The sequence below is a fragment of the Podarcis vaucheri genome, assembly GCF_965113315.1.
Source record: "Podarcis vaucheri genome assembly, chromosome: 1".
Classification (NCBI taxonomy): Eukaryota; Metazoa; Chordata; class Lepidosauria; order Squamata; family Lacertidae; genus Podarcis; species Podarcis vaucheri.
Window position 1 is genome coordinate 25,020,611 of NC_138759.1, and position 10,297 is coordinate 25,030,907.

Here is a 10,297-nt window from a genome sequence, read left to right on the forward strand (position 1 = left end):
CTCCCTAGGTGACCTGGGAGCAGTCTCCGCCTCTCAGCCTAACATACCTTGCAGAGTTTTCCTGAGCATAAAATTGAATATGGGGAGATCCGTGGACCCCGATTTGGTCTCCTTGAAGGGAAGGGCAGCATATAAGTGCAAATTTTAAATATGTGCTCAAGGACGGAACCTGGCGCTTTCCCTCTTTACCTGTCCCCGTTCGTGCATCTCAGGTGCCCCAGATGGGTTGGGCGTAATTCTTTGCAACCCATAAAATAAAATTGATGCGCATTAAGTCTTCGGTCCCCTGCAGAAAGTGAAGTTGTTTCTAGCATCCTCCAAAGTGAAGTTTTGGCAAGGTGTAGGAGGACAGCCCTTCTGCCTCTTGGTTTAACCCCCGAGGCTTGCATTGTTCAGTCAATGTGTACCTGCAGGTGTTGCCATATCCATATATCTATATAGTGCATTTGATAAGATGAAGGGGGGGTGGGGTGGGAAGAATGAAAGCAGTCAGAGACAAAAGGAGAATGAAGATGAATGTTAGTGTTCCCCTGGGGTTCATGGCTGAAGGAATTAACACAGCTTCGCTCTCTACCCTAGCTGTGTTTGTTTCCATGGCAACAGCTACGTACATGTTTCAGACTATCTACAGTGACACAGTTGCAGAAATAGTAGCTTGCAGGTTTCTGATATCGCATCAGTGGGCAAAGAAGCACATACACTATCTTAAGTAAGTGTGAAAGAATTTTTTCTCTCTCTCCTATATACCAATCTTAAGCTCTAGATTCAAATGTCTTAAGGTTAATTTTGTGCAAGCTCGTCTCAGGGAAACAGCCCCTGGACCCTTGCAATTCCACTTGGGCCCTGCAAACGGCACGGTCAGAGTTGAAAGTTGCAGGAGGCTGTTGAGAAGTCTGCATTGATTCGGGCAAAAACGATCAAATTGGAGTGAATGTGGCTGAATGCAGACGAGGGCAATAGCTGTGGAATGAGATGTTTAAGAAGCATGTGGTCACGGCAAGGTTGCGGAGGGTCTTCCTTTCCGCCTCTCGCTTCCCTTTTAACTGTGTAGACAGAGATTGCAAATTTGTTGTAGCACAATAGGGGTTGGCTGCAGAATGTTGAGAGACTTCAGACTTCGCGGTTGATATTGTGGATGTTTCCATCGCAAAGCTGTCTGCAGGTTAGAACGATAGCTGTCTGCCTGATCGCTGGCTTAATTTGGGGAGATTTGGAGCCTCGTCATCCTTGAATGCTTTTGTAATTTGTGAGTCTAGGCATTAGGCAATCCTGATTTTTAAAATTATTTTGCTGCTACTCCCTCCCACCCCAGGGGAAAACTGTTAACTGCTAACTGTGTGTGATTTCAGGCAAGGAAATTCTCAAATTTATATGAATGATAGAGTAAGTTTTAGCTCTGTGTATTTTAACTGTAATGCAGAGTCTGTGAAATTGAGTTGTGTTGCTGTTCCATGTGCATGGATTCTTTGAATGTCAGGATGTGCCGTACAAAACCCATGCAGCTAACTTACTGTTTTGATTTTCCAAGAAGTAGCCATAAATAATTGGTTGGAGAAGGAACAGGCTGGTCTCTCTCTCTTGACGGTTCCTTCCCTCCCCTTCACATGGAATGTAAGGGAACTGTCTCGCACAGAGTCATTAGTCACTATTTGGTCCAACTAGCTCAACACTGTCTGCACTGATTGTTAGTTGATCACTAGCGTCTGAGGCAGGAGTCTTTCCGATGGGACCTGGGACTTTCTGCATACACAGCATATGCTCTGCTATTCAGCCACAGCCCTTCCTTTGCTCTAAGCACTACTGCTAATCCGCTTCTGTTCTCCCTTCTCCTCGACACGCACAGGGCATAATCTACATGGTGCCCCTTGCTAGCCTATGAAAGTTGGCAATCCCAAGCAAATATAGTGAATGTCCAAAACCTCAGGTATATGCTGAATGAGATAGTGGCTGACGTGTGATTATTTACAGGGGTTCCCCGAATGAATCTGGAATTGCAGGAACTGGCATATAGGAACGCTGAGATTCACTGCAACGTAAATAGGAGTCCTCAACACCCCTGTTAATGATTATCTGTGCTGTGCTAAACCGGATCATTCCAGTCAGAGGCACAATTTCTCCCAGGTCCTCCTGCTGCATTGGGAGGATGCTTCAAACTTTTAATAGGGCGCATCAATCCCTATTGAACTTCTGCTTTGCGTCTAGCAAGTTGCAGGTTTCAGTGTCACTCTAATCTCTATCCCATTCTGGTATAGGTTGTCTGTTGTACAGTTAGTGCCATTTTATTTGTAAGCCAACGTCAGTGTATGGCTTCCACCATTTATGGTTGGCACCAGCATCTGCAAAAATTAAGTCCAAATGGTGTTTGAAGAGCCTTCCAAGCTAGCTCCTAGCTCCAGTAGAGTTCCAGATTTTGCATCCATGCTGTTCTACTAGTATATAAACAGAGAGGGTGAACCATCCAACTCTATAATATCCTTTTTGAGGTGAGGCAACCAGAACTATACACAGTTTTCCAAATACAGCTGCACCATAGATTGCTATAACAGCATTATGATCCTGGCAGTATTATTATTGTTGTTGATGTTGTTGTTGTTGTTGCCCCAATGTGCAGCCCTTTACACCCGTGTACATGAAATTGCATTTGCCATTTTCCCTCTCATTCACTCGGTCTGGAGAGGTCGTTTCGGAGCTCTTCTAAACTTCTTTAAAATGTTTTTTCTAAACCCCCCTTTTTTTTACTCTTCTGTTTTGTCAGCCGTTGTGGCTACTTATCGATAGATGAAGATATACAGTTGCAATCGAAATTATTCAACCCCCAATGCAAATTGGGTTTATTATCAAAATTTACAGACTTTCAGCTGTTTGCAATGAGCAAATCAAACAAAAGCAATCAAAATATTTCAACACAACAGATGCTTCAAGTGGTTTCCCCAAATTCAGCTGAAATTGCAACATACTGGCTTCTTCAGTATTAAACCCCTGAACAGAATCCCTCACAACAGCACAAATACAACAGTTGTTGTCTCAAGCACACCTGATGCAACATTGCTTGTACCAGGTGTGCCTGAGCTGGAACACATGAAATACCAGAACTGGCTAGGGGTTTGCTGAGTGTCAAATTTGGCTGCATGTTAGAAATAATGGCTAAGTCAAGAGAATGGTCCAAGAAAGTAAAAGAAGAGATCATCACCCTTCACAAACAAGGAGCAGGATACAAAAAGATCGCGAAGGCACTGAATGTTCCTAGAGACATCGCTGGAAGCATAGTTCACAAGTTCAAAGTTGAAGAAGGAACAGTGGTTCAGGAAGAGTCCAATGATGACTTTTCCATTTCTGGTTCCAGAACCATGACAGGCAGTGGAGTCACATGGCTCCATTCCACATCTGATGCCAGTTTTGTAGTTGAAGTAGCTCCTAATAATTTTACTTTTGGGACACAGACTATGGAGGGAAAGTTTGATTTCTTAATTCTTCGAAAGGGAACATGTAGGTATAGCACATACAGTTTGCACTGGGCAACCTTCCTGCTCCTCTACGCCTTGTACGTGGCCTAAGGCCCTGAAACTTTGCATGCACTTCCGGACTTCAGGCTTGTGCTAAACATAGAACTATTACGTGGGGTTACATTGCATTGACTGCAAGCTCCATGGTTGACTTTTTGCCCTTGGAAATTCAGATCCAGCTTTTCACTTTTGCATCTGTTCAGTCTCAGCCAGGAAAGCGCAAAGGAAAAACAGTTCAGCCCCTTGGTTTATTTGAGTAATTGACACAGCTGTAGCTTGCCTTTTAGTGACTAGCCTAATAGTTTGCCTTACATTAGACTGTAGTCCATTAGTTAAATAGGAATTCTGGGGAAGATGCAGCCTTTTTATCAGGAAACGAGCAAGAGAAAAACATGCCAACACCTGAATCAAATGATTTACCAAGTTGACTATTCTAGTGCAAATCACCACAAATCCAAATATTTACTGTATATGCTCTGACTAGAATCAGAAAAATAATACTGGGGTCGTAACATTTATTATTTTTTAAGAAAAAGTATATTCTGAGCCTAGGGCTTGCTGATCAGAAGGTTGGCGGTTCGAATTCCCACAATGGGGTGAGCTCCCATTGCTTGGTCCCTGCTCCTGCCAACCTAGCAGTTCAAAAGCATGTCAAAGTGCAAGTAGATAAATAGGTACCGCTCCGGCGGGAAGGTAAACGGTGTTTCCGTGTGCTGCTCTGGTTTCACCAGAAGTGGCTTAGTCACGCTGGCCACATGACCCAGAAGCTGTCTGCGGACAAACACCAGCTCCCTCGGCCAATAGAGCGGAGAGTCGTCTGTGACTGGACCTAATGGTCAGGGGTACCTTTACCTTTATGGTAAGTCTATTTCACATAACTTTCCAAAGGCCTTAAAAACACAGGGCAGGCCGGCACTGTGAAGGGTTGGCTGGAGCCTCCATACCTAGGCAAGGTAGAACTGTTGTCTCAGAAATGTGCTGAGGCCTTCTGAAGGCAGGCCAGTACAGTCCTGCTGTTGGCTTAGCACCTTCTGAGGAGCTGCCTTTTTTCCTTAAAGGGCTGTGGCTTCACCCATTGGCTCCTGTGGTGTGGAAACAATAGGGGCTGCACCAGGAGTCTGACAAGTCCAGCAAAGCACCTTATTCCAGCAGTGGAGGAAGACAGTGGTTCCTGAAGAGGCGCCTTCTGCCATCCACGGCTGTTTCTAAGCTTGAGGCCAGTTGAGGCCAGAGAACATCACATCCATTCCCATCTGAACACCCCATCTCAAGTTTTGGTGGAAATTTGCCACCTTTTGTTATCTAAACCACAATGAACAGAGCCATTCTTCATCTTCTCCTTATTATAACCTACTTACAAAATAGAACTTCCATCAGCCCCAGCCAGCATGGCCAAGAGTCAGGGATAATGGGACTTTTAGTCTAAAATGTTTGGAAGGCCACAGGTTCCCTAGCTTGTAGGCTCTAAGAGAGGCACATCACTCTCCAGTGGAGCATACACTGTCGGTAGAGGATATGCATGTCTTTCATTTAAGCTTGTCTTGTGTTAGTGATCTTTCCATTGAGAACCGCCCCTTCCCAACCCACTATGGAACACGGTGTTTGAAAACCACATCCTTAAGTCGAACGGATCAGTAACAGTTTGCTCCACAGTCGCTTGTAAAGTTTGCTTATATCAGCCTCTTGGGGATGTTTCAATCCGTGTCCTTTGATGCAGAACCTTGGTTGTGAGTAACTTTTGCAGTGTTGCACCATGGGAAGTGGGGTGATTTGAGCAAAGAGAATGATGCACCAATGCAAGGGTGCGATTTAGATGATCAGGATCCCATGTTACGGTTTTAAAACGAATATTCAGAATTTCAAACTGTAGAATGGTTCTTGCCATGAATAATCCTGCATTTTGAAATGTGCAAACATGTGAAAGAGTTTAATGGGACTGGGCTGTTCATGCAGCACTTATCAGTGATCCCGTGAGCCGAGGCTCAGTTCCTAGATAGCTGCTGTGCACTGGATGATCTATGAGGAAGCTGCATGGATGACCAATTCTGGCAATAACTGTTCATATGCAGGATGCAGATACAGAACGTTATGCTGCTATTGGCCCAAAGCTGGTGGAGTCCCGGTTGTTTGACTGCAGCAGGGCAAATTTAAAATTGTGTTATTGTATTGCATCTCAGCTATTTAAGCTCACTCCATTTTAATCTTTGTTCAAAGAATGGGGCAGAGTTCATTGGTTAATGTAGAAGTCACCTGTTTCAGTGGCCAGCATTTCCAGTTTAAAGGATCAGGTTTAGGGTTGCCATGTGTCCTCTTTTTCCAGGACATGTCCTCTTTTTGAGGGGTAAAATTTCTGTCCGGGTGAATTTTTTACATTTGCCAAAATGTCTCTGGCTATACTTTCTGGGTGGGACATAGACATAACTGGTGGTTGAAGACTTGCTTCCTTCCCCACCCCACCCCCCGCCACCCTCAGCAATATATTACAGCTTCTATACCCTACATATAGTAGGGGTATTTAAAATGAGAGTCATCAAAGCGTCCTCTTGAGCCAGTGTGGTGTAGTGGTTAAGAGCGGTAGACTCGTAATCTGGGGAACCGGGTTCGCGTCTCCGCTCCTCCACATGCAGCTGCTGGGTGACCTTGGGCCAGTCACACTTCTTTGAAGTCTCTCAGCCCCACTCACCTCACAGAGCGTTTGTTGTGGGGGAGGAAGGGAAAGGAGAATGTTAGCCGCTTTGAGACTCCTTAAAGGGAGTGAAAGGCGGGATATCAAATCCAAACTCTTCTTCTTCTTCTCTTTTTTGCTCTTCAAAATATGGCAACCCTAAATAGCTGTGGAGAATTATCTCTGCCAAAGATCTTGGAGAGCTGTTTTTGGTCAAGAGAGACATACTGGATGAGACAACTGCTATTCATGGGGGATGCCTACTCTTTTAAGTTACCCAGAATGCAACGTCCTAGTCCATAGATTTATGAAATGTACTGGTTACACAGACGTATATTCTAGGAAGATAACCTAAAATGGTACACAGTCTCCATAGATGACCAGTGAGTTTGGCTTCCATTCACTACTGCCCATTTGGCTGCCCATTCACTACTGAAGTATATCTGTAGGGCAATGAGTGGTACCAACGCCACTACCAAAACAACAGCAAAGAATGTGGCAGCTACAGCCATGATCACGCCAAGCAAGACTAGGCTCTGTCCTGGTTTGGAGAATGTTGGGGGATTGTCAGCACTGTGTTCAAAGGCCCTTTGAACTTGAACTGGTCTTTCAATGGAAGGCTGAATGGAGGGAGGCCTCTGCCCTATCCAAACCCCCTCCAGCCCAGCAGATCTCAGGCTGAGATAGCAGCCTTAATTTAGAGCTGAGCTGAAAAGGGAGACTGCATTCACACTATACATTTAAAGCACAATAGTACCACTTTAAACAGTCATGGCTTCCCCCCAAAAATTATGGGAGCTGTAGTTTGTTAAGGGTTCTAAGAGTTATTAGGAAACTCCTATTCTCCTCACAGAGCTGCAGTTCTGAGAGTGGTTTAACAATCAATCATTCTTCCCAGGGAATTCTGCCAATTGGAGCTCTGTGGAGGGAATAAGGGCCTCCTAGCAACTTTTAGCATCGTTAACAAACTACATCTCCCAGAATACTCTGGGGTAAGTCATGGCTGTTTAAAGTGGTACCATTGTGCTTTAAAGTGCTGGTTGTTGTCGTTGTCGTTTAGTCGTGTCCGACTCTTCGTGACCCCATGGACCAGAGCACGCCAGGCACTCCTGTCTTCCACTGCCTCCCGCAGTTTGGTCAAACTCATGCTGGTAGCTTCGAGAACACTGTCTAACCATCTCGTCCTCTGTCGTCCCCTTCTCCTTGTGCCCTCCATCTTTCCCAACATCAGGGTCTTTCCCAAGGAGTCTTCTCTTCTCATGAGGTGGCCAAGGTATTGGAGCCTCAGCTTCAGTTCCAGTGAGCACTCAGAACTGATTTCCTTCAAAATGGATAGGTTTGATCTTCTTGCAGTCCATGGCACTCTCAAGAGTCTCCTCCAGCACCATAATTCAAAAGCATCAATTCTTCGGCGATCAGCCTTCTTTATGGTCCAGCTGTATCTATTTAAAGTGCTGGTATAGCGCTTTAAATATATGGTGAGAATGTGGCCTTTTTCTTTCTCCTTCCCACATTTAAATACACATCCCCATTTGGACAATATTTCAGGGGGACATGAAGGAGGAGAAAGCATTCAGGAAGAGGAGGAGGATGCCCTCTGACAGGCATGCAGGTACCTCGCCACAGCATTCCCCGGTACTTGGCATTCCAAGAGGGGTCTTCCAGACAGTGACCTCTTTTCAATGCTGATTAGCTGCTGTTTTGTTTGAAATTATCTCTCTCTTTTTTGCAGAGGAATCAGAGATTTTGCACAGAATGTTCACTTCAGAACATCCAGTCTAAATACATCTAACAACATTTGATAGCAGTAGCAGTGGTATCTAATTAATATCAGCAGCGGCCATAGAAACAATTCCCTGAAAACCACCAGCAGGAATGCTAAAGATGTATTCACAGTGATATCTCCAATGATAATTTGGTAGCAGTGGCTCATTTCATCAATCCCTTTAATGAGGAGGTTCATTTCCCCCCCGGCGCCTGAGAAACAAACAGACACAAGCCAGAACCACGTTGGTGTACCTAACCCAAGAACCATCATGTAGACATCATTCTCACCCGCTTAATCCCATTTCTTTTCTGAGATTTTAGCTCAAAGCAGCTCCACAAATGATAGCAGTAATACATGCTGATGTGCAAAGTGGTTTTGCTGTGCCTTAAAAAAAAAATCTATCATTTATTTTTTTAGCCAGCAGTAAACTTGATAGAGCACCTTTTAACTGGAATTCTTGTTTTGCTGTGTACACTTCTTTTCCTCTTCCCCGATAAAAGGGTAAAGTGCAACCCAGGTTTCAGAGAGGGATGGATGCCTGATTAATCTGTCTGCCAGGTGCATATGGAAATAAATTAGCAAATGGTACATCTGGGATTGAACTACTGCAGAGATGATAAATTATTGCCATCCTCCATGGCTGTATTACTGAGGCATCAGTGAGTTCTCCAGTTCTCACTGAAAGGCTGATCACATAAAATCACCATGGTTCTGGAATTAAGGCAGCATTTTAGGTGGTGTAAGCAATTCTTAAAGGCTCCGAGGCCCATTTTTATTAGGCTTACGATGGGCTACTGTCTGTGTGCGCATGTGCGTGCACAGAAGCAAATATTTCTAAACAGCCCTTCAAACTTTCTTCCTCTACACCGGCTGATCTGTGCTTTCTGCTTCTGAGCTTTCTGTTCTACTACTCTTAATGCACGCTGGGTCCTGGGAGGGGGGGGTCTGGCATGCTTTCAAAAGACACTGAGTCTGTCAGCTGTCACTCCCTTAGTGCTTCTTTTTCTTTTTCTTCTTCTTCTTCCTGCTGCTGCTGCTCTCCCAATATTTCCCAGCGTCTCCCCCCCCCCGCAGCCTCTGAACTATGACCTTCTGCGAACCACTGTTTTAAATCTATACTGTTCTCTTCTTCTCAGGAAGGTTTGGGGGGCGGTCCCCACCATTCCTCCTCAGTCCTGTCCCTTACACCCACTTGGAGATGCCAGGGCGTGAACCTGGGACTTTTTGCATGCAAAGCTGATGGTCTACTGCTGAGTGATGTCCCTTCCCCCCAGATGGATACCATCTGCCCTGTAGGAAGGGAAAAGAGGGTGTTGGAGGGAGACAAAGACTACATCAAGGCCTGCTGCAGCCTGACTTACCTCTCCCTGCCACAGGGCCAAATGATACCATCTGCTCTGTTGGATGGAACATCTGGAGCTGGCTCCTGCATTTGTGGGGCTGCTTGTTTCGTATTGCAACCACGTGGCTCTTGGTGTATCTGTTGTGCTTTATAGATCATGTTACCCACCTAGAGGACTTTGTCAAAAACCAAAGCTGCTTCCCCAGCTTTGAGGAAGAGGTGGGTGGGCTCCAGGACCCTGCCAGAGCCTTGTACGTCCTTCCCAAACCCCCAACACCTCACTTACCTGGCTTTGGGAAGGCAGCACAAGGGCTGGGTGGGTGTGTCAAATTTTGGGCTTGCTCTTCACCCCACACATGCAGCCCACGGGTTCCATGTTGAAGTTCTCTTGTGGCCCACTTGGTATAAACAGTTGGGTAGCCCTGTTCTACATATCTTGTTGCTGTTGGTCTGTGGTTTTGCTTGGAAGTTAAGACTCTTTAAGTTTTTCATACAAATAAATCAAGTCAAGCAACAAGTGTGGGTCTTTTACACTTGAGCCCTATGCATGTCTGCTCAGGAGCAAGTCTCATTTAATTTGATGGAGCTCTGGGTAAGTGGTTATAGGAGTGAAGCCTTAGTCCTGCCAAGTGAGCCAAAGGCATGACAATGCCGTTGAATGAACAGTCCTTTGCTGTTTGGTTTGCTTGACGAGAAGGCCATGCAAGTTATAAACAGTGTGTACGTGTGTGTTTCCAAATGCACAAAGAGAACAAATCAAAGGAATCACATTGTGAATGGAAGTTTCTGGTCACAGCTAATAAAAACCATTCAGTAATAACTCCCTCAGTATCAGCATTTAAGTGCGCATTTAAGTTGTGCTCTGGAAGCAAAATAAACTAGCCAAGAGAAAACATTCTAATAATTTATGTGCATTTATATGTACAAAGTTATGGCCCTGCTGCAGTTTTCTTTAGCAAATGGCTTGGAATATGCAAATTGCATTTATGAGTTTTCTTCTTTTGAGTCCCTTTCTGTAG

The 10,297-nt window shown here is 44.9% G+C and overlaps 1 protein-coding gene across 1 annotated transcript in view; it reads left to right on the top strand.

Moving 5' to 3' along the window:
• Window positions 1–653: 653 nt before the first annotated feature.
• Window positions 654–10,297, top strand: part of FOXN3 (forkhead box N3) — a 191,370-nt gene continuing 181,726 nt past the window's right edge. The window contains exon 1 of the mRNA XM_082233459.1: window positions 654–709. The gene's annotated coding sequence lies outside the window, so the exon portion shown is untranslated. The remainder of the gene's footprint in view (window positions 710–10,297) is intronic.